Source organism: Ananas comosus, linkage group 11 (genome assembly GCF_001540865.1).
Source record: "Ananas comosus cultivar F153 linkage group 11, ASM154086v1, whole genome shotgun sequence".
NCBI lineage: Eukaryota > Viridiplantae > Streptophyta > Magnoliopsida > Poales > Bromeliaceae > Ananas > Ananas comosus.
In genome coordinates, this window is record NC_033631.1 from 6,906,145 (window position 1) to 6,930,631 (window position 24,487).

A 24,487-nucleotide genomic window follows, 5' to 3' on the forward strand; every position below is an offset into this window, starting at 1 on the left:
ATAACATAAACATCCAAAAACTCTAACAAGTTGCAAGTCAGGAGAAGCACAACCATGCAGAATGTCATATGACGATCATCCGTGCAAAACAGTGAGAAACAGAATTCTATTCACAAGAAAAATGACAGTTTGAATAACTTCAGCCCAGAACCAAGGAGGTAAGCAAGCTTGAAATAATAGGCTTCTAACAACATTAGATAAATGCGTACCTCTCAGCAAGACCATTTTGTTGAGGAGTATAAGGACAAGAAAATATATGAATAATGCCATTTTGTGAACAAAGAGTAGAAAACTTCTCACATACAATTCAATGCCATTATCAAACTGGAAAATTTTAATCGAGCTATGGAATATGTTTTCAACCATTCTTTTAAACTCCAAAAATTTGTCAAAAATTTCGTATTTAGATTTTAAAAGATAAAGTCAAAAGAATCGAGAGTAATCATCAATAAAAATAACATAATACTTGTAGCCAGAGAGTGAGGGAATAGGAAACTGCCATACATCTGAATGAACAATATGTAAAGGAAAAATAGATTAAGATTTTGAATCATTAAATGAAAGTTTAACATGTTTTCCCATATTACAGGCATTGCAAATAGATAATTTCAAAGTAGAGTCCAAGATAATTTTATTATTTTTAAGAAATGTAAAAAGAACAGAAAAATTAGGATGACCTAACCGTCTATGCCAAATATCACTATTAACCATAGATGCGACCAGTATTAGCTGTTGCTTATTTTCGACACTTGCAACTTTAGAAGAGAGTAGGTATATAAAATGATGTTCCCGAACTAGGGCATCGAAGAAGCCCTGTCCCGATTTTCTTGTCCTTCACAGAAAAATCAAAAGAGTCAAACTCAAAAAGGCAATTATTATCATGACAGAATTGACGTACAGAAAGTAAATTTTTCTTAATAGAAGGAACAACAAGAACATTTTTAGGAGTAAAGGATTTAGATGATACATGTCATTTTCCTCAAACTACAACTTTTGCTCTCTAATACATTCTTCTTTTCAAAATACCTTTACACTCATTTACTTGTACATAGGGTCACCTACACTTGGTGACCCCACTATCTAAGGCGCAATGCCCAAGCATTAGTCCGGTGAAACTCCGCTCGTGGTTGGCTTTGCAAAACACAGGGTGAGAACTAAAAGAAGTTCCCAGTGGATTCGGCCGTCGACCTCGTCGACTTTCCCACAAGGTCTAATCAAGGTATAAGTTGATAAAAGAATAGGAAAATAGTATAACAACTATACTATGCATAAGCTGAAATGAACACAAACGCTACTATGTCTTTACAACATGAAATAGGTTCCAAGGTCCAATATGCTCAACTTGGATCTCTATTTACTCACAACTCAATCAGGAGTGTGCCATAAAACCAAGCCCAACTCATCCCTCTTAGCCATGTGGAGATGAGCTCCGCCGCTCATTCACCTACCTTGGGCTGCTCGTTGAGCTAGCATGATCGACCTATCACGTACCAAATATGTGACACTACTATGCTCTCTCTCTACAAGATAGACGAAGACTTGACCGACTATACTCTTGGGCTGCGTTTGGTTGGAGGGATATCCCAGAACAAGGTGGGATATCCCTCCAAACACAATGTTTTCTGGAACAACCAGGTTGTTCCCGGCTTAACGGGTTGTTCCGGGAACAACCCGTTAAGCTTGTTCTCCCTAAAAGGGAGAACAAGCTGGGAGAACAAGCTGGAACAAGAGATTTTGGCTTTTTTTTTTTTCTTTTTTTTCTTTTTTTTCTGGCCTTTTAATTGTTTATACTTTATTTTAATTAATTTCAAATAAATTAAATGAATGCTCAAATTTAATAAATAAATATATTAATATAAATATTATTTTTATGATAATATATTTATACTTAAATTTTATTATATAATATAAATTAATTAAATTTGATATATATTTTATTTTATTAAGTTTTATCATTTATATATTAATATTTAATTATTTTATTTTATATTAAGTATTATATACATAAAATCTTTTTTTCATATATTATATATATATTTTAATTTGTATTGAAATTTATACTTAAATTTTTATGATAATATATTTATACTTAAATTTTATTATATAATATAAATTAATTAAATTTGATATATATTTTATTTTATTAAGTTTTATCATTTATATATTAATATTTAATTATTTTATTTTATATTAAGTATTATATACATAAAATCTTTTTTTCATATATTATATATATATTTTAATTTGTATTGAAATTTATACTTAAATTTTTATGATAATATATTTATACTTAAATTTTATTATATAATATAAATTAATTAAATTTGATATATTTTTTATTTTATTAAACTCTATCATTTATACTTTAATATTTAATTATATATATATTTTTTATTTGTATTAAAATTTATACTAATTATTAATTAAAAATATAGGGATATTGTTAGTATTATACTTTATTCATTAATATATTATGAATAAATTATAGAAAATAAATTATTACATAAAATAAATTATTATATATAATAAAATAAAATATATTATTTTAAATTAGATTCTTACATAAAATATTATATTATAAATTACTATATGAAATAATTTTATAAATAATTTTATATAAAATATACTAATATAAATTAATTATTTTATTTTTAAAAATATATTTAGACGTTGTTCTAGACTTTTTATCCAAACGCTATTAAGGATATCCTCTAGAATATCCTCAAAAGCATCCAAACACAAATTTACAATTGTTCTATCTTGTACCGGAATATCCCATGTTCTCGGGAACAACAAAAGTTGTTCTCCAAAATTTAGTTCTCCAACCAAACGCAGCCTTGATGTCTTTCTCTTTTACCTTATTACCCAATCATACCGGCTCACCCTGAGGTTGAGCCAACTCACATCTCTAAGCCATGTGGGGATGAGGTGCTCAACTCAATCACCTATACCATAGGCCGTTTGCGGGATAGGCACTGTCGTGACCCTATTCCCTATCATGTGACACTCCGAGCTTTGCTTGTGGAGTCGCGACCTCCACAATCCACAACAGACTGTGCGAGTATGATCTAGTCCTCTTCTTGAGAGAACTCACTACTAACCATGGTGACAACATTTGGGGATCTATTTCAATCCCAATAGCAACCTTTGGGGATTTATTTCAATCCCAATAGCAAGGTGCTAGTTGTCTCGCTATACATGCAATGACTCAATTCTTTATTGGCACTTGAAATTCCACTGAATTCATGCCACTAGGTTCATATTTAACACTCACAATGATGCCTAATGTTTCACTACATTTTATATGTCTAATCTTTGCTTTTGACGCCTATTCAACTAGTTTGTCTTATTAGTTCTTGTATCACTAGGGTTCACATGGCACTATACTCATGCATCCTAAGTATAAAGTTCTCAATTACAATTGTCTACTTACTGACTTGGGAAGCATGCAATTCACATGAAAAGATAACTTGAAACCTAACAAACACAATCCCACATATAAACATATCTGCACAAAGAATAGAGTTAGATATAGAGAGAAATCCAATCATTTTGGAGAGCACCACCCACCTTGGTTGATTGCCAATTGCAAGGATTTCCAAGCAATTGGGTTTCCGACATTGATTCGGCACACTTCAAACCTAACAAACGAAATTCCTCAAATTCCTCCAATTGAGTGCGGTAACCTCGTCAAATTCCAAATCGGAGTTGTCCTCCGCATCGAGCTATCCTTCAGTTAGAGATTCAAGAGGTCAATTTAACTTAAAACCCCAAAACCACAAAATCCCCAATTCTCAACCTAGGGTTTCCATTTCATCAAGAACGCCCCAAAATCCATAATGTATCCTTAACCAATCTAGTTTAGAATCATCTAGGGTTTCCAAAAATCTCATTTTCAAAGAATTAACCAAAACCCTAACTCAAATCCATGAAATTTCACCTTGGCCACCATGCTTTCCAACTTCTTCTTACTTAAGAAAGAGATCCACACCCTCCAAAGCTTCTCCTCAACTTGATTTCGTCAAGCTATAAAGATTGGAGGTCAGTTGCACGAATCCTCAGCCGACCAAACCGAGCTCTTGGGTTGGGAGTCGGAAAACTATCTAGGTACCTTCAAGTGAGGTTCAAATCAACATTTGGGCCCCCCAAGGACTTTTCCAGATGTCCAAAAGTGGCCCCTTCGCCAAACTTGCTCTCTAGAATGAGACTCCGAATAATCCGAATGCTACAACGGGCCATCTGAAACCTTTTTGGCGCCTAAATCCCTATTCTGAATGTCCGAATTGGTTTGATGCTCTGAGTTTCGAAACTCTATTTCAATTTGAATCATTTTTTATTCTATCCAAACCCGGTCTAAACCTCTCAAAATTTATTTTTAGCCAAAGTTCGGTGCACTACAGTTTTATCAATCTATTTTTTAATAGTGAAAACCCAAAAAGGTTTTTTTGTTTTTACAACCTACATTTACATGTACAGTTACATGTACAGTGGCATTTTTCGTTTAGTTTTTATAAAAAATTAAGTCAGCTTATAAAAAATTAAGTCAGCTTTAACCTGTCGACAGACACACAATTTAAATATTTTAAAAATCTAGCGAAACATATATGGTTATTCAATTTTTAAAGAAAAAATCTGTAATTTATTATCTTGCAAGCTTAGTTGCGATGCAAATTTTAAGCTTTTCAATGGAAGGAAACATTATAATTAGAATTCGTTGGATGGTATAAGAATTGATCTCTTACAGAGATTGAGGTAGAAATTCTTCTCTTTTTTCTTTTGAGTTGGGGAGAGAGATCTAGAGAGAGATTTACAGTGCAAAACTTTCTTTTAATTTTCTTACATTAATTGTGTGTTAGAGAGAGAGATAGAGAGGCAGTGCAAAACTTTCTTTTCTCTTACATTAATTGTGTGTTAGAGAGAGAGATAGAGAGGCAGTGCAAAACTTTGGTTTCTCATATTATGTGTTAGAGAGAGAGAGAGAGAGAGAGAGAGAGAGAGGGAAGCAATATTTTGCAACAGTAATCGACATTTGGATGCAGTAGAAATAAAGATGTTCAATGTGAATGATTTATATTGCACGACGTACGCATCATTATGTTTTCATATCCCTTACAGCCGGTGAGGTCATCTGGCCATTGCTGTAGTCATGTCATGCACACACTTGGGGCCTAGTTGTTTCTTAATTATCATGTGAGATCCAATGGCTTTAATTAACTTATGAATTAAATTTAAAGCATCTTATGGAGGTGCGCCAGTCACGACCTGAACAGAAGGGATTCGGTCGTGACACGAATTCCAAATCAAAAATAGAGAGAGGATCAAGATATCCAATCGTCTCAAGTGAGAGATAATGTGAGAAATTAACTAACAACTAGGATTAAGCTTTTGGGCTAGTAATTTGGGCCCAACTAGATTGTTACATTTTTTTTTTTATTTATATAGAAAAAGTTTGTGATATTTCAATAGTCCTTATCGGAAAATATGAGAGACCAACGAGTAGATTTAAACATTAATTTGAGCTGGTGATTAATTTGAAGCTAGAAATTTATTAGCGCTAGTAGGCAGATCGTTATTTCATAAAAATAATTTAAGATTTTGAAACGTAAGATTGCATTATAAAGTAGACAAGTATGATGGAACGTTTGGTTCAATGTTTGTAATATTCCGAAAATAGTATATTTTTTATTTGGAATGACAAGTTTGTTTCCAACTTATCAAGCCTTTTGGGTAGGAAGGTTTTTAAGAATTAGTATATTTTTATTAATGAACGACTAATGATTTCCATCAAATATATGGAAATAAGAATACCTCCTATCCTGTGTTAGTCCGGTACGTATTACTACCGCGGAGTAAAAATGATTTCACCATTTCATAACATCTTTTACCACTATCCAACTTAAAATGAAAGATAATTATTTGAATATTGTTCATAGAAAATATATGGGATTATCAAAATATTACAAATCTTGAACCTAACGGCCCATGATATCCATTTACGATTTTGGCATTTTAATATTCTTTTGATAGATTTTATTGATCATACATTTTTAAAAAATTTTTAAAGTAACCAAACAACTCCAACAGAGAGAGTTGCACGAGTGTTAGATGTGTCTCGAATTTCTAAGCCCGAAGTTTCTCTAATCTTATTCTATTTTGGTCGACCCCTTTAACAAATAAGTGATTAATAATTTTTAGTCTAATTAAGATTTCGTCTAACTTTGATTATTCAAAATTTTGTTGGAATCATTCCTTATCTAATTAGGGTATTAGTTAAATTAGAATTATTCCTAATATTAAATAAGAACTATTTGTAGTCTTATTGAGATTTAGCTGTTAATATAAATATATGTCTTCTTCTGTGGATTTGTGCAGATAAAATAGAGAATTTAGTATCTTAATTGTACCTCATTCTCTCAATTCTCCTTGCTTATCTGCACCTGCAGTACTTGATATTTTTTTCTCAAATTTTGTCATAGCAGAAAGTAATTTTAATATAAGGTTTAATTAATGCATACCGCTTTTTATAAATATATCAAATAACAAATATATCACTACAAAATTTAACTTTTAACTTTTATCCCTACAAAAGTCTAATAATATTCATATTTATCCCTTTGATTTGTTATCATTAGAGAGTTGTCTATTTTTTAACAGCAAATAAGTAAATGTCAATTTTGCCATCACAAAAATACCCGTCCATAAGCCCCAACTGCTATAATTGTGCAGAAATGTTCCCCCAAAAAATTTTCAATATCTTCTTTTTTCATCTTCTCCCTCTTTAAAACCTAGCCCAATCCATCATTATTGCAACATCTTTTCTCACTGTTGAAAGCCTAAACCTTTTTTTTTAGCAAAATAAGGAAAAAAATATAGAGAAAATTGAATGGAAAGCAATACGCGTTCGACATGAGTGAAGGAACACGCGTCGTGGATAAATGGAGACGGAGAAATTCTAGCTACGAGTTTGAAACTAGCATGAAAGAGAGAGAGGAAAAAAAAAGGAAGAAGAAGGAGAGTTCTCGTTGCTAAAATTTTAATTAACAGAAGAAGGTATAATATCAGAGAGGTAAAAATGTCGATTCACCTTATTAACTAACCAGGGTTAATATTTTATCTATGGTTAACAAATATTTCCAACGGATCGTAACGGCAGAGGCATATTTGATAACGTTAGTACTTTTATAGGAATAACATAAGAAATTTAATTTTTATAGAGATATATTTACAATTCGTTATATTTACAAGAAGCTGTATATATGCAATTAACTTTTAATATAAATACAACTTGTTGACTGACGGAATATACTTAGACGGAGTCTTGCTGTCTCTACAAACAATAATGAAAGTGATAACCCTGCAATTCCATCTATCAGCCAACATTTCTCGACCAGTCCTATCGCACTCTGTTTTCTAAAAGAGAGATAATGTTGCGCCGATCTAATTATAGTTTTAGTGGGTAGAATTATTACATTTGGTATTAGAATTGATTTGCCAGTCTCGCATCATGCAACTACGTTTGATTTTGATTTGGTATCAGAGCTTATTAATTTGCTAACTGAAAGTGTGAAATGAATTTCATATCATACAGTCACACGCTGAAATAAAAATAACATTTTGTGAGGATATATGGCAATTTTTTAGTCAATTACCGCTAGAGAGATCAGAATAATAGAGTAGCCATTTAAGAAATACTGGCCATTTAAAAAACTTCGAGTTAAGTTGACAGTTTGGTGTATGCTGTTGAAGCAAAAGAAATAATGTAGGACGAAATATACTATCTTATATTTTGGTGGATTTTAAATGAAAGGAGATTTAAGATTTTAAAGAAGAAAGTTAAAATGTGCGTAATTATTGAATGAATAAAGAAAAGTGGTGGAAAATAAATATGATTTGTTGCAAATATTTATGATTTTATTTTGAAATTTTTTGAATTTTTAGGAATTTTCAGAGTTAAAAAATTAGAAATTATGGTAATTTCAAAATAAATTTAGGATAATATCTAATATACCCTTCAAAATCTTTAAAATATCTTACTTACACCAAAATAACCAAAATACCCTTATTAATTCTAAATTTTTAAAATATCTTACTTACACCAAAATAACCAAAATACCCTTTTTAATTCTATTTTTTTTTTTTCGAATATTCTTCCTTCCTCTAGGATTTACTAATAGGATTGAATTTGGGAAGGATATTTTGAAAATTAAGGAGGTAAATTTGAAAATTTTTAATAGTGGTAAGGAGTACATAAACAAAAGCATCAAATTCAATAAGAATACTAAAAAATTCAGAAAAATAAGAAATAAAAATAAAATAGGAAGATGGGAAATGATAATTAGAATCCATATCTGAGCCGTCCTCGCTCTGGTACTAATTAAACTCACTCATGCTATACTTTTGCAAATTTAAAAAATAAAAGATCGCTTGTGCTTCAATCTTCGGAATCATCTCTTATTATTTTAATGACAATTAATCAACCATCATTATCTAAGTGAAAGACCTATACCTCATTTATATATTTTTAAATATAGTGCGAAAGCAAATTAATATGATACGTAAGACCTGTCGATCCGAATATATGAGTATGACCAATCGGCTTAATTGGTCTTGCATTTTTTTGCCTAGAAATTTACCTTTAATGTGCTAATTAAATGACTCATTTAATAAATGAACCGAACATGAGTTGGAGTTTTTAGCCCGATGTCTTAACAAACTAAACACAAGCTCCAGTCAGCTTGCTAATATACGTTCGTGTCACACCGATAGCCGTCCAAGGGACTCGCTCGGGCACGTGCAATAGACCTAACGAATAAGTAAGATTTTTTCTACCCGCACAAAGGTGGAATATACTCCAATCTATACAACATATATAAAATTTGGATACAAAAATATTAGAGTAAATAAACTTCTAATTTAAAACTATTATATTTCAACATCTCAGAGTATACATTACATTAACCCCAAAATGTTATATAATATTGTTCATACAAAATGGCCACCGTCTACACTAGCTAGCAATGGTCTATTTAATTCGCGACATCTTTGTTGCGATCATGCATCTCACCGGTGAAGGATGACTCTAAAAAATAGTAACAATAATTAAAGAAATGAGAATTTGAAATAAGTTTTCAGTATGTGTAATTACTGAAAGTGATGCTCGATTTCTCCTCGGTCCCAAAAAGCATTAATAGAAAATGGTAATAAAAGAACTACTACTATTATAATAAAGATACAACATGGGATACAACTAATATACTTCTAGTTAAATAATAATATTCCACAATGATATTGTTGGAGAAAATCCAATAATTTCTCAATTACTATTATTATTCTTTTATTTTATTAATTCTTTTATTCTCATTTATTAGTATTTATTGTTATTTATTTTAATTAATGAGATGGATTAATTAGGTGGAAACGGTTTCCACTATTGGAATCCGTTGAGGATTCCAATGTTCAACCCATTCTCTTTATAAATTAGATTATTCTGTTCATGATATATGAATATTGTAGAGAGAAGTAAAAGAGATGAAATTTTATTTGTTTAATATTTTTATCATCGGGTGTTGCAAGAGTCTTCGTTAACCTCTCCTGCGTTCGTGCTCTTAGGAGGAGGAATTCCGGTCGTACCTTGGGGTGGTGCTTCCGGTTAATCCCGCACGTAAGCCGTAAGGACGGGAATACGCCTTAGGGTAGTGCCACGCACGCTTCCGGATCAATCAAATTATTTATTTGGATTTTAGCGTTTATTTGTAAGTCTGATTTTATCTTTATCAAAAAATTAGTTAGATTTTTAATCATAATCAGATTTTCTATGCGGTATTTGTTCTAACATATATAACCAAACAACCTCTAAAAGAAGCTCCTTTTCGTTCTGTCATTAATTTTTTGTCGAGATGCCAACGAGTTGAATTTGAAATGAGTTTTCAATAATTTAAACCTAAATCTGACTATCGAATCTGAAATTTGAATCTGAACCTATAAAATTGTCGGATTTTAAATTCATAACTGAACCTGAACTTGACATAAAAATCGAAATTCAAATCCGAACTACAAAAACATGAACCCGAAAACAATCATTTTTGTTTTCTAATTTCCAAACATATTATACTCAAATTTAAATTTTCAAAATAAAAAAAACTATCACATTTGAAAAAAGTTATAAATAATTAATTTTTAATATATTATATAACATAAAGTTGGTTCATGTTTGGGTTCAGTTTGAATTCAGGTTTGGGTTTGGGTTTGGATCCGGTATAGATAAAAACCATATACCAACACGAGTCTATTGATTTTTTATTTTTTATACCCATAATTGAAACCAGCTTGTTAACCATCTGGGTAAACCCACTCCGGTTGGGTCCCAGTTCAGGCAAAATATTGGATATCCATATCCGTTGACATCCCTAATTCTATGGGTAAACTTTGATTTACCCTTTGTGGTTTAATTCATTTATAATTTATTATTTTAAATTTTAAAAAGTTACATTTAATTATTGTGTAGTTTTTTTTTTTTTTTTTGTTTTAACCATAAAGAACTTGTATTAATCTGGATAGCTAGGTACGCAAATCGATCCAGTTTGGTGGTCTCCTAGCCAGATCCACATCGAATAGGATAGTAAATAAGAGATAATAAATTGATTCGAGACAAATTCAGGAAATTTTTAAAATTTTGAAAAATTAGATTAACTGAATAAATTCGGAAAGCAGTAGGCTTCGTCTGTAAAATGGAACAGTTTTTAGTGAAATGAAAATTGCCACCCTCAAGGTCTGGTAGGAAGTCATGGTGAGGCTCGTTTTTAGATTATGCGTGATAAAAGCGCAGTTTAAAGAGGTTTACGACAAGTGATCAATATATAGGGTAGAAATGGGTATTTTGGTCAACGGTGCGACATTTTATGCGTCGAATTATATGAAAGTCTATAGAAAGGTGTTGGTCAAAATACACACACAATGAGTTTTTGATACGAAACTCAAAGGTTGGAGGGTTAAATTATAATTTTTGCAAACTCAAAAAACGGAGCACTTGGCAAAGAGGCTATTATTTTTTGGCTAAATTACAGAAAACCCCCCTGTAATAACCCGCTTTTTCACTTTCCCCCCTGACATTTAAAAACCTACACTTTGCCCCCTTGTAAAATGAAAAATGTTCACGGGGGGGTCACGGTGTGTAAAATGACCATTTTGCCCCTCGCCATTGTTGTCTTCTTCCTGAGCTTCCTCAGCCGCCCCTTCGATCCACCGCTATTTCCACCTCAATCGGCCACGATTCCTCTCCAATTTCTTCTCCACCTGCTCCCCTTCTCCTCCTACACCGTCGCCGCCCATCGATTTCGGCGACAGTAGGGAGGATACTAAGATGGGTGTTGATGGAGAGGTAGGCAGAGACAACGAGGGCGAAGGCGAGGCGGCGGAGGAGGACGAAAGGGNAACGGTTTCCACTATTGGAATCCGTTGAGGATTTTAATGTTCAACCCATTCTCTTTATAAATTAGATTATTCCTCTACATACTGTTCATGATATATGAATATTGTAGAGAGAAGTAAAAGAGATGAAATTTTTTTTTGTTTAATATTTTTATCATTAGGTGTTGAAAGAGTATTCGTCAATCTCTTCGGCGTTCGTGCTCGTAGGAGGAGGAATTCCGGTCATAACTTGGGGCGGTGTTTCCGGTTAATCCCGCACGTAAGGACGGGAATACGTCTTAGGGCAGTGCCTCGCACGCTTCTGGATCAATCAAATTATTTATTTGGATTTTAGCGTTTATTTGTAAGTCTGATTTTATCTTTATCATAAAATTAGTTAGATTTAATCACAATCAGATTTTCTTTGCGGTATTTGTTCTAACAGATATAATAATGTCATTGGTCTACATATTGTCCCAAATCATTTCATACTAGTGAAGGCCCCGCACTTCGCAGCGAGAAATTTACGTAATTTTTAAAATCTTTTGAATAGACTATTCAACATTATTTACTAAAGTTGGTTATAAAATTTAAGCAATACAGAAATGAATAATTAAATATTTAAATTTTAAATTTTTTTATTATCCAAAATTTAAATTTAAATTTAAAATATAAAATATTGAAGTTTCAAATTTAAATTTTAACATATGAAGTTGAAATTTCAATATTTAGAATTTAATATTTGAATTTTTTAAATTCAATTTATGATTTAATATTTAAAATATTGAAATTTGAAATTTAAAGTTTAGAACTTAAAATTTTCAAAAAATTATATTTTATCTTAGTTACTAAAACTAAATTTTAAAAGTTTACAATTGTAAATTTTAAATTTCACTGTCTAAATTTTAAATATTAGATTTTATATGCAATTCTGTTGAATTCTAATTTTTTTTTTCAAATTCTGAATTCTATTCTTTTATATGCATCAAATATCTTGATGCAGTTCGGATTAGAATTCTAAATTCTAAACTTTTATATGCATCGAATTCTGCATATCTTTTCCGTTTGGTTTATATTTAAGGACACCTATGATTACATCATTCTTGTGGTTGGTTGAGCACGAAAATAACTGGATTTTGTTATTGCTTACTGTTATATAATACTTTTCTTAGTAAAGATTTACTATACATGCAATTCGTTACACCAGGTAGCTTACGAATACTCTTTTAGTCCGTTAAAATCAAACTTTTGCAGGAATGTTGGCTAGCAAACGTCACATGAGCACTTTTTTTTTTTTTTTTGAGAGATAGGTAGCACGTTACCCGTTTCGTTTATTTCATTTAGAAATAAATTTAGCTAGAAATGTGAATCAACGAGGATTCGAACTTGGGTCTCGGATACCAACCACCACAGTCTCGCGCTTTGAGATGCCCCTCTATGCCTCAGGTTACGGCTGCATTGTGGATGGTCAGCCTCTCAAATCTCAGTAGTACTGATCCGAATGGGCGGAGACGCGCGATATGGAGATGTGGTGGTTGGTGAAGGATGAGATGGCTTCGACGATGATTGGAGTAGTCGTAGGGATCTTATTATGTAGGGTTGGATTGTTCGGCGGATAAAGGGATCGAGTTCTAAATTATTACAACTATTCCTAGGCTTAAGTTACTTCTACTCCTAGTACAGGTAAAGGAGATAAAATTTGGGTGGCGGGTTTGAGGTTTCTGTGTCCATTGCCATTCTCCTTTTAATAGCCTTTGGTCCTGTTGACACCTAATTTTGACACCGAGTCGAGAATGAATCTGAGAGAGAAATATGCAGTGCCAAAAAATGCTTCGACATAAGATTTGAGCTTCAGTGGATAGTTATCCCATATATCTCCCCCAGGTTTATCCACACTTTGGTGTTACAATTAGGTATCACCTGTTGGGATTTGGTTAGATTTGTAGTTGAATCCTAATTGAATAAAAATTAATATTTAAACCGGTTGGAGGTAAATTAAAATTTAAATATTAATTAGAGTATAAATCTAACTAGATTAGGATAAATATTTAAATCGATTGGAGATAAACTAAATATAGATTTAAATATTTATCGGAGTAGGAATCCTAATTATACTAGGATTTGGATAGCTTTTGATGTAAGCTATAAATATAACATAGGTGCTATTATTTTAGTGGTGGTATGAAATAGCCACACCCATATGGCATGGCTAAGATAGTTATGATTTTGGTTGCACCTAGTGCATGGGTGCAAAAGGATGTGTGCTGCTTTCGTAACCGTGGGTCATTGGTATACCTTGTGCACGAATGCACAGGATGAGAGAGATGTCTTCTGGGAGTATAGAAGACGAGAGAAGGGTATGAGAGATTCAGAAAGAGGGCTCGGGTTGTAGCTACTCTGTGCAGAAGAGGAGTCAGGTGTAATATTCTCTTATTTAATGAATCTTATTTTATCCGTATATTTTTCTCTTTTTTGATTGTATCAGCTTCTGCTGAGGAGACGGGTTTATGATAAAAATCCGATTTGACGTTTCCGTTGTGGAATCCCAACAATTGGTACTGGATCCACAGCAGTCGGTATCAGAGCGGGTTGCGGATTCACAAGATTCGGTACCCGGGCGAGTATCGGATTCCCAACATCACCAAAGGAAAGAAAATGGAAAAAGAGGAGGTGGGTTTTGAACTTTCATAAGATTTATGTGGCAAATCAAATATAGAAAATCTCAATTTCTATACTGTTCTCTTAGGAATCTTAAAACTATCAGGAACCAAACGGAACCGCCAATTCTGATACGTCACAAAGCAAGATTATGATATGGGTCGACATAGCATTGAGGACTGCCTAATGCTATTCTCGGAAATTAAAAATAAAAAAAAAAAAGAAAAAAAGAGTGGAAATATGTAGATAAATGCTTTTTTGTTTTCTAGTGGGGCTGTCACAGAAATTATATCTTTAACAAACTATTACTTGTTTGGCATTAACAGCTTCCTAATTCTGCTAAAAAAGAGTTTGCAAGTGTGCATCGCCGAAATTGTGTTATTCTTGCAAGGTGCATGTTATCACTCACGGACACAGAAGTGAATATTTTACCAGCAATTTCAAGCGTTGAACGTGAATATTTTTCCACAGCACTTTGCCCAGAGTCCCCACATGGAAGTAATTAACACATAGATATCATCCTCTCACTACCTCTGAACAACACTCATCTTATCCTTTCCCCAAAAGAAATGACAAATGCTCCATTTCTTTGAAGTAGCAACACCACCAAAGAAAGTAGCAACGTATTATTTCTTCCGTAGCTTAAAGAAGATACATATTATTTCTTCCGGCAGAAGAAGAAAATTAAAATGAAAAAATCAACTACCAAAAGAAGTTAGATGGTACTAACTATCCATAGCGCAAATGATAAAGGGTTTGGTGGTTGGGACTTGAGGTTTCAAATTCGAATTCTAATTACTTCACATTTCCAGCTAAATTTATTTTTAAAGAAAATGAATGAAACAGATAACATATTACCTTTCACTCTCTCTCTCTCTCAAAAAAAAGAAGAAAAGAAGGTAGATGGTCGGAATCGGAGAAGGCTAAACTAAATAGACAGTAAGAGCTTGATAAGTAGGCCGAAAAACAAAGAACTGGACCAAATCTCTTCCTAGTAAAGTGGGAACGCGCCATCTTGTTAAATTAAGTTCTTCTTTGAAACTTAAAATTTGACATGCTTTCAAAATAAGTACATTTTGGTTGGATAATCTAACGGGAGTAAGCAAATTCGATGCACGAACTTGAAACTTCGAAGCACTATAGTAATCACTAACCAGAGTACTCTGGTTGTTTGTCAAAAAGAAAAGGAAAAAAGGGAGGAGCGTCATAATAAGATTTTCTTAAGAATATGTAGGTTTCTAGGTAGTGGAGAATGATGATCATGATAAAATAGATTTATCATATAAACACCAAGCAGCTATTAGTTTCAAGATTAGCAACTCCTAAAGATTTGAAATAGCCGAACAAAAAGTAGAGAGGCATTGTGTCATTTCTCATTCAACTCTCTCTTTCTGGGACCACCTCAAACATTTTTTCTGCATGCATATATAGGAAAGAACTGCTCTGATTCCGGACAATTCAATGAAAGAAAAAAGTCAGAAGATGTCGGAGAGAACTCGAATGAGTCTTCTGATGAGTCTCTGTACAAAAGCAAACTTCAGGGCTATCAACTGAGAGAGAGAGAGAGAGAGAGAGAGATTAGTTTCTGAATCAATGAAGCATTGAAAGCAGAAAAATAAGATGCAGAGTAGCTTCATGGTAAGACCAATATATTGACTGGGGAACACAAGTTGGACAAAAGCTGTCTCTCTCTCTCTCTCTCTGTGCAGAGAAGCAGAGAAGCAGAGAAGCAGAAGCAGTGTTTTTTCCAGGGGGGGATTAAACAGAAGAGTTTATGGCATTCAAGAAAGACAAACTAAATAGTGTTGTGTTCATGTGTATTAAGACAAAACTTGAACAGCAAATACACTCAGCTATTTGTCCTCCCCCTCTTGAAACCACAAAGCTCAATTACTGCTACCATCAAATAAATCTGTTTCTAGAAATTAAGTACTTCTCACTCATTTTTGTTCAGTAGATTGGTACATCAATGATGATCCAAATCAATAAACACCACTTTCATAGCTTAACTCCCTAAGTGGCCTTTTCAGCGAAAACTAGTTGAGACTTAAAAGTGTTAGTATTTTGATTTATAACAAGTGATTTAAAACTTCTTTATATGCTCATATGTTTTAAAACTTCAATTTGGCCTTTGGACTTTGTGGGCAGCCCACTGTCAATGGGCCTTGCCTGGGAGCCCAAGCTTTGGTCTCTTTTCATGTGGTGTTTAGTCCCATATTGGAAAGAGACCCTCACTTGCTCTGGTTTATATTCTACTTTATTCTCATTGTTATTACTTGGGAAGTGATGAGAGTGGAGCTCTCGTCTAAATACACACACACGAGCACGAGCCGAGCCGGGCCGGGCGGCGGCGCGCGTGAACCCGGTTCATTTTATTTTTGTTACACTTTTCTTTTATTATTTTATTTTTGGCCTTACCTGGATTAGGTCCAGATTTGGTCCAGTCGAAGGGTCGCACCTCGGGACTCAACCAGCCCCAACGGTCTACCTCGGTAAGGTGGTCTTCCCTTTGCTCTCCTATTTACTAGGGTGAGTGGCTGGATTAGGACAGCAGTGACATACAGAAACCCTAGCCTGAGCTTCTCCCCTTTTCTCTCTTCTCCTTCTTCTTCACTGTTTTGCTGGATCTCTGAAAAGCTGTGACGGTTCGTTCTTGCGCCACCCTGAAGCCGTGCCGACGGGGTGGACGAAGGTCGTTGTATCGCTAGGAGTGATTGCCGGCGCCTCGTACGTGGAGGGGCAATCTTGCTTCTAGGACAGTGCAATCGCAGGCCTCGACTCACAGGCTCCATCTAATCCTTTATTCTCTATAGCTTTTATTTATTTCGTTCTTAATCAACGTTTCTAAAAACAGTGGATAAGTTGTTTTCAAACAAAATTGTTTATACAAATATTTGACTAAAGATTTGGAAAGAGACCTAATTTTTTCCAACAAAAAGGATTAGAAGAATTACAGATTTTTTTTTTTACATAATAACCCTTAAAAAGTTTGTAGGATTCGATCGAATCTCGGATACCAACCACCAAGTCTTTTGCCACTTGCACGGGAGACGGTCGGTTAAACAACTCTATTTTCTCCGATTGAAAAATAGTGAATGATTCATTGTCCTTACCAAAAATTAAAAAGCCATAAATTGTTTCCGGTTTTTCTCTTTAGAAAAAAAAAAGTGTAAATGATTCACCGTTCTTTCTTATATTCCCCACACACAATCCTAATCACCATAAAAATAATAATAAAAAAAAAATAAAATCTCAACAACCCACGTAGATTCCTAACAAACTCACAGAAAATCTAATAACTCACAATACAACCATAACAACCAAATAAAAATCCTAACAATCCATATAAAATTCTAGCAATTCCATCAAAATTCTAACAACACATAAAAATTCCATAAACAATAGTCAATCTGAAAATTTCTAAAGATAGTGATGAATGGTTTATACCTTTTAAAATTTTATTAAACACTGTGAACGATTTGCCCTTTTGTTTTACTTCTTTTTCCACCATGGCACTAAGGTGGACAAAATAAGCTTAGTTTGCGGATTAAAATTTTGAGAAAGTTATTTTGCAAATTATAAATTTTTTAGAGGTCAGTAAAAAAAAAAATCCAGAATTATAATAATAATAACCATACAATTTTAGCAAACAAACCTTCCCCCTTTTACACAAATGTTCTTCAACCGTACCATTTTCTACTTCAGATATATTCAGGACAATAATGGTATTGATTAGCTAAATCTTATATCCCTGTATGCATCCTCATTGTTGAGCGTGCTCGAGCGGTAGCGGGGGGACGGGTGTGGACCAATGAGAACCTGCCAAGTGTCGGATTGACCGACCACTTTGGTCAAACGAGATAGCATGATGTGGTCCGACTGGCATGTCCTCCCCGGCTTCAGTCCAAGCTGCGAATTTGGGAAGCAAACAAACTCCGCATAATTATATGCAACAAAACGACTTGCATGAAGAAATATAGGGCTTGTTTGGTTCACCTATTGTAGATTATGGAATCTGAATGAGATTTATTGATTGTGATAATTATTGTTTATTTTTCGGAGAAATCAAATTTCGATTCACATTTCACTCTTGAATGAAAAATAATTAAGTCTATTTATAGTCCTATCTGGCTTTGAATTTAGGATTGATCTGTTCCTAAGTAAGGCTTCGTTTGGAATTGCGGGGTGTGAAACGACGATAGAAAAATATCATGTTTGTTTCTGTACGTAATATTGCGTTCCGCATATTGCGGTTAGTCGGTTACGATATATTTTCTGCGATTTCATCGGAGAAAGGAGAAGCATATCTCTATATGCTTTTTCTCAACTCCATTCTATCTAATAGCGTTAGATCTGTCTCAATACCAAACTAAATCTAAATCACTTAAAACTTCTCTCGTAAACACTTCGTCCTCCCCTCCCTTCATCACTCTCGTCTCTCAACCAAAACGCTCTCTCAGAACCCTAGCTAAATATTCATTCCGATTTCCATTCAATAATAAACCAAATATTTTTTGCATGATTCTATTTTCCCATTTCAATGCAATTTAATTTCATTTCCAATTCTCATTCAATCACGAAACAAATGGCCAAACTTTCTGAAGAAACATACCTTGTGTAATTCAGCATGTAAATTTAATCCTGTCAGCTTCCTAATGCATTGGGTATCTCGCTCATGTTTATCGTACCTAATTCACGTGGAACTAACTTAGACGACCATTTATTATAATACAATCCAATTCATATTAATGTATTAAAGAGAGAGATCAAATGCTCAGCAGTTGGCAGAAGTCTGTCGGCAGATGCCAAAACCGATTCTTTTCACAAAAGTGAAACATTAGTACAGAAGAATTTTGGTGCAGTTCGAAAATCTTATATGAAAGAAAAGCATGGATTCCACTAGAACGAGGAGAGATACTTGATCTAGAAATAGTACTACAAGATCCTGGGTTTTGATTGGTATAAGAATCCCAAATAATAAGCTTTGGGCAGTAGTTGGTTTTCCTGCTTTACAACTGCTTAATTTTGTTTTAAAAAATCATAATGTTTATTATGTAATAAGAAAAACTGGAACTGTTCGTAGAAGTATAGAACTATCATAACCTTTCTATCATAATAATGGAGGAACCAAAAAAAAAAAAAAAAAAGAAGATGAATCTCAATGGCTTTTCCAGAAGGAAAGCTCTCCTGCTACAAGTAGCTGACATCGATTATATGGCTGTAATGGGCCCTTAAGATCAGAAAACCTTCCACTCTGCAAGAAGGTGAGTTTGATAACAGAGTTATCGAATCATCGTTTAGAAGCATAGTGGCTAAAATTTTAATAGCATAATGCATAAAGAGGGGAGAAGAAAAAAAGGCGAGTAAAAATCAAGGATAAAGAAACTAGAAAATAAGAAAAACACTCTTGAGTTAGTCAGGAAAACAAAACAGCAAATTCACATAATGTCTTTTTTTAAAGTCTGTGAGCAAGCCATCTGTTTCAGGGCAGTTTTTCAGCATCTTGAGATGTTATCCAAAAATTAAGGCGTGATTTTAAATGCAAATTATAGAAAGGTCAAACTGATCATCATGTGTAATTATCTATTAACATATATAACTTTCCAATATTTTTTTGCCACGTGGCAAGTTATTATTCACGTGGCAAGTTATTATTCACCCTCACTAAAGTGTGACCCTTCTCTTTCTCTTCATCAAATTTTTAGTTAATACATCGAATTAATACATTTAAACAGTCTCACTACCAAACTTTTAATTAATGCATCTAAATGGTTTAACTGCCATCTAAAATCCTCACCTCTCTCTGATTAATTCATTATGATTCTTATCCTTTCCTCCACCAGACAATTAATTAATACATCTAAACGGTCCCACTACCAAATTTTCAATTAATGCATTTAAATGGTTCAACTGTCATTTAAAATCCTCACCTTTCTCCAATTAATTTATTTTCTCCAATTAATTCATTACGATCCTTCCCCTTTTCTTTACTAGACTTCTAATTAATGTATTCAAACGATCCGCTGTTATCTACAGTCCACACCTTTTCATCTCCAATTAATTCATCAATTTTCTCTATGTCATCTTTTTCTATACACCGCCACCTCCCTTCCTCCCTCACTAATGCGTGCCCATCTCCCCCTCTGTCGCAGCTGAAGAAATTGTTGTCATCTTCACTATCACCATCGTCGGAGAAGGTGTCGCCGGGCGCATCCCCGCCACTAATAATGAAGGACCTTTGGTGACTGTGACAAATAAGGTGCATAAGAGATATTTGATATTTTCTTATTATTAATTACTTCTATAGTTTCTATCCGCTGCGAAGCGCGGGCTCCTTCACTAGTTAACAAGCTTTGTCCCGAAAACTCTAACCCAATCTTAAATGTTTTTACTGCTGTATTGGCCCCCTTGGCAGATAATATTAAGCGAAAATTTTTCTGTGCAAAGCTTTGTGCGCCAGATCACATATTTTAGGTCCAAGAGCAGAAGAATACGGCCCATTAAATTGTATGACCCATAATTTTAGGCCTTACATTAACATTTTTTATGATTTGTTTACGAAATACCTCACTCACAGGTAAGATATTACTGTACATACCTATCTATACTATCTATACTATACATAAAACATGTATGATAAAATTTAGTTGGAAACTTGGAATCCATGATAGAGTCAAAGAATATTCTCCTTCAATATAAAAATAAAAATAAAAATCTAATAAATGTGAAAATTACAAAAAAATAAACGTATCCCGTTTTTCCTTTTTTTCACTTACCAAAGGAAATTCTGAAAAAAAAAATCGTATTTATCCCTCCGTGCTAAAAGTAAACTACCATATTCTTTTATATTCATTTCCCTACCAAATATAAAGATCGTAACAATTTTATCTTTTATGCTTAATAAAGTAAAAAAAAATTATTAATATATGATTCTGTTTTATATATATATATATATATATATGCTACTATACTATCAATAGTACCAAGCTTTTAGTACTATTGAATTTTCGGCCGTTGGATGAAAGAATGTGCGGTTAGAATGATAGTGGTCCCGGCTAAATTGATAGTGGTCCCCTAGGGTTGAGTGGGTGGTTAGTTTAATAGTATAATCTAACGGTAGAAAACTCAATAGTACCAAGGGCTTGGTACTATCGATAGTATAGTAGCCGGACTATATATATATATATATATTAGACTGGAATACTATTTTTTTTGAGAAATAGGTAGCAAGCTACCTGCTTTATTCATTAAGTCAAATGAACTGAGCGTACAAGTTGGAAGCAGCTTAGGCCTCCGAGAAAATGGCAAAAAGTGTGAAAAGCGAAAAGAAGAGGCAGGGTAAAAAAAGAAAGAGGGACAGGGGGAGGAGGTGGCGCAGGAGTGACATCAAAGGATTGTGGTCCAATTGGTGATCAGTAGTTTGACACGTTCAAGAGACCAGGTGATGTTGGGCGGCTGTCCTCCGAAAATTGAGTTGTTTCTATCTGTCCAGATTACCCACCAGATCGCAGCCAAGATGATCAGGCCTTGTTTTCTCGACGAGTCAATATGGATTTCAGTAGTTCTTGCCCAGAGCCCTTGAACGTCGACTGTGCTGGTGTCGGTTGCGTTCGATCCTCCCGTACTAAGTAGAAGATACTGGACGTAAACGCAATCGTGAAATAGATGGTCACAGCTTTCCGTGAGGACTGCGCAGAAGGTGCAATTCTGGTTTACGTGTATGCCTCTGATAAGTAATCTGTCAGCGGTGGGTAGTCTCTTCCGAAGGAGCAGCCAAATGAATACTTTAATTTTAAGCGGAATTTTCAGATTCCAAATGTGCTGGTTCATTGGGGCGCGCATTCCAGCGTCCGTGATGAACTGGTAAAGGGATTTGACAGTGAATAATTGGCTGGAGGTNATATATATATATGTGAGGGAGCGTCATTTGTCAGCCCTACCTCGGCGGTTAGGATTGCCTGTGAGGTAAACGCTACTTGCACTAATTTTTGAACAAACGAGCAATATTGCTTCACGTGTAAACACATGGGTTGCCTTTAATCGGTGCCACGCTTATATGTCACGATTTTGTTTCGAAAGATCCCACGATTCTGTTTCCAACGATTTTAACTTAAACGCAAGAGTAGCCTTCCCATTATCGCCCGCTCCAGCTTGCTCTTCTTTCCGCTCTCCGGCTCTCCTCCTCCACCGCGCATCATGTCAGGCATGCTTAGATACCGCTATTATTCATGGGAATTAGATATATCTTCCCCGCCTCTCTCGTTTACGTCAACAAAGAAACATGGATGTCGCAGCCCCCGCCCCGGATCCCTCATCCTACGCCACAGCCAATTCCCCCACCACCCTAGAATCCCTTCTCTACCACTCCTTCGCCGCGGTCGATTCACCCGCCACCGCGGAAGCTCTCTCTTCCACCGCCAAAACCCACTTCAGCACTGCTGATTCCCTAATCTCAGCCGCTCCTTCCTCTGCCTCAGTCGACTCCGCTGACTCCTGCCTCTCCTCTGCTGCCTCCGCCACGGCTACGTATCTAGCATCGACCTCCCCTCTCTGCAGCAACAGAAGATACTTACATATACATAGTCATCTACTTGTTTAGATATTGAATCAAACCATGAACCAGAAACAATCTAACATCCACCAAAATATTTCAAATTTCCTAAATTTACAAGATCTAGGGTTTTTCACAAAACAAAGATTCAAATGCTTTAAAATTCTAGACTTATGCCAAAAGCAAGTTCAAATGAAGGAAGACCGCCTGCCCTGCTCGGTTATCCTTATTCGGGTTCGAATTTGGTCAACCTCGCCCGCACCGTTGGTTCAACTGCCTGCTCCAGGAGGATTTAATTGACCACCCTTTTGTAAGCTAGATTTTGTTGATTCACTTTCTTTCTAATCCTAACCCCACTTTCTTTGTCTTCTTCATCGCCGAAACCCTACTCGACTCCCACCACCCCCGTCTCAAACGCTGTAATCCCCATTTGACAAATGCTCGACCTTGTCCCCCCTCTTCACCATCTTCTTGTCCAGAATGATCTTTAGCTGGTGAGAAGTGCCCTCTTCCTAGGTCAGTGGCACCGTTGATGAGATTTGCTAGGGGTTTGGAGCTCCACACTTGAGAAAGGATACATAGAACATTGAGTGTATCTTGGATCCTAGTAGGAAGTCAAGTCGGTAGGCCATTGGACCTGTACGCTCCATTATTTTGAAGATGCTATAATATTTGGAAAAGGTAAGCTTTAAGTTGGTGCGCACCTTTATATTGTTTTCGTGAGAGGTTTAAAGTTTTATGTAGACCATCTCTCCTACCTTGCATTCTTGTCGACTCTTTTCTTGTTAGCATTGTTTCATCCTTTCTTATACTTGTTGGAGTCTTTCCCTAAGTAACAGTGTCATATAATCTCTCTCTTTGCTCGTCCTTAACCAAATGTGAGGGCTCTGTGTTGAGACTATGTGGGGTAGTTAGGTGGTTGGTAACCATATAAAATTTATAAAATATTATTTGTCAATAATATAGCGTAAGTTATTTATGAAATTTTCGTGCATCGGACTGGTTTACTTACTAGTATATATAGAATTTTGGGATCGTAGGTCCCGAATTCATCATAATTTGGCACGTGGCTTGGTTTCAATTAATAATAACGATAATTATTTAATTTTTTTAGTTTATTATTATAATATATAATTTTATACTATTTTGATTATAGGGTTATTTGCATACACGTCCTTGCAAACATAGTGAATTGCGGATATATTTCTGCAAAATCGAAATTCCATAAGTTGTCCCTGCAAAAGTCCAAAGTTATGCAGATATGTCCCTGCTGTTAGAGTCTGTTAGAGAAATTTAGTTAACCATAGTTAAACTACTTAACCATATTTAGTTAATAGTGTGAATTGACTATTTTGCCCTCTTATGTTATATCCTATTAACTTAACTAACTACCATGGTGGGCCCTTAACCCTAGTTGATTGGAACCAAACCGCAAGGCTCTCAGGGGTTCCGCCCGAGTGCGCGAGGTGAGCGACCGCGACGGAAGGAGGGCGCCCGCGATCGAAGAGGTTTATTGCTCGTCTTTCTCGCGCAATAACGAGGTTTAGATCAACGAGGTTTATTGCTCATCTTTCTCATCCTCTTCCTCTTCCTCTCTCTCTGTAATACACTGGACCTTTGCAAATTGCGAGGTTCGAGTGTTTGGACAGTGTCCTGAGCTTTTCCAGACTTTTTGGTGGGTCGTTGACAGTGTTCCGACCTATGGTTCGAATTTCGAGAATTATGGTTTAAAGCCTTGCACCAAAACCCGAAAAATCGGATTTTTGGTTAGCTCTCGGGTAGCCTTCAGAGGGCTGTGTACCGATACGGGGTGATGGCTGTACCGGTACAACCATCAATATTGGCAGCTTCTCAGCCAACCCGAGGCTCGGG

At 34.8% G+C, this 24,487-nt stretch overlaps 1 long non-coding RNA gene across 1 annotated transcript; it reads right to left on the reverse strand.

The window, feature by feature from the left end:
* Positions 627-4,028, reverse strand: LOC109716942. The gene is made up of 3 exons (XR_002218084.1): positions 3,941-4,028; positions 3,571-3,725; positions 627-832 (listed from the first exon to the last, which is right to left on the reverse strand). It is a non-coding gene; the product is annotated as an uncharacterized LOC109716942 (long non-coding RNA).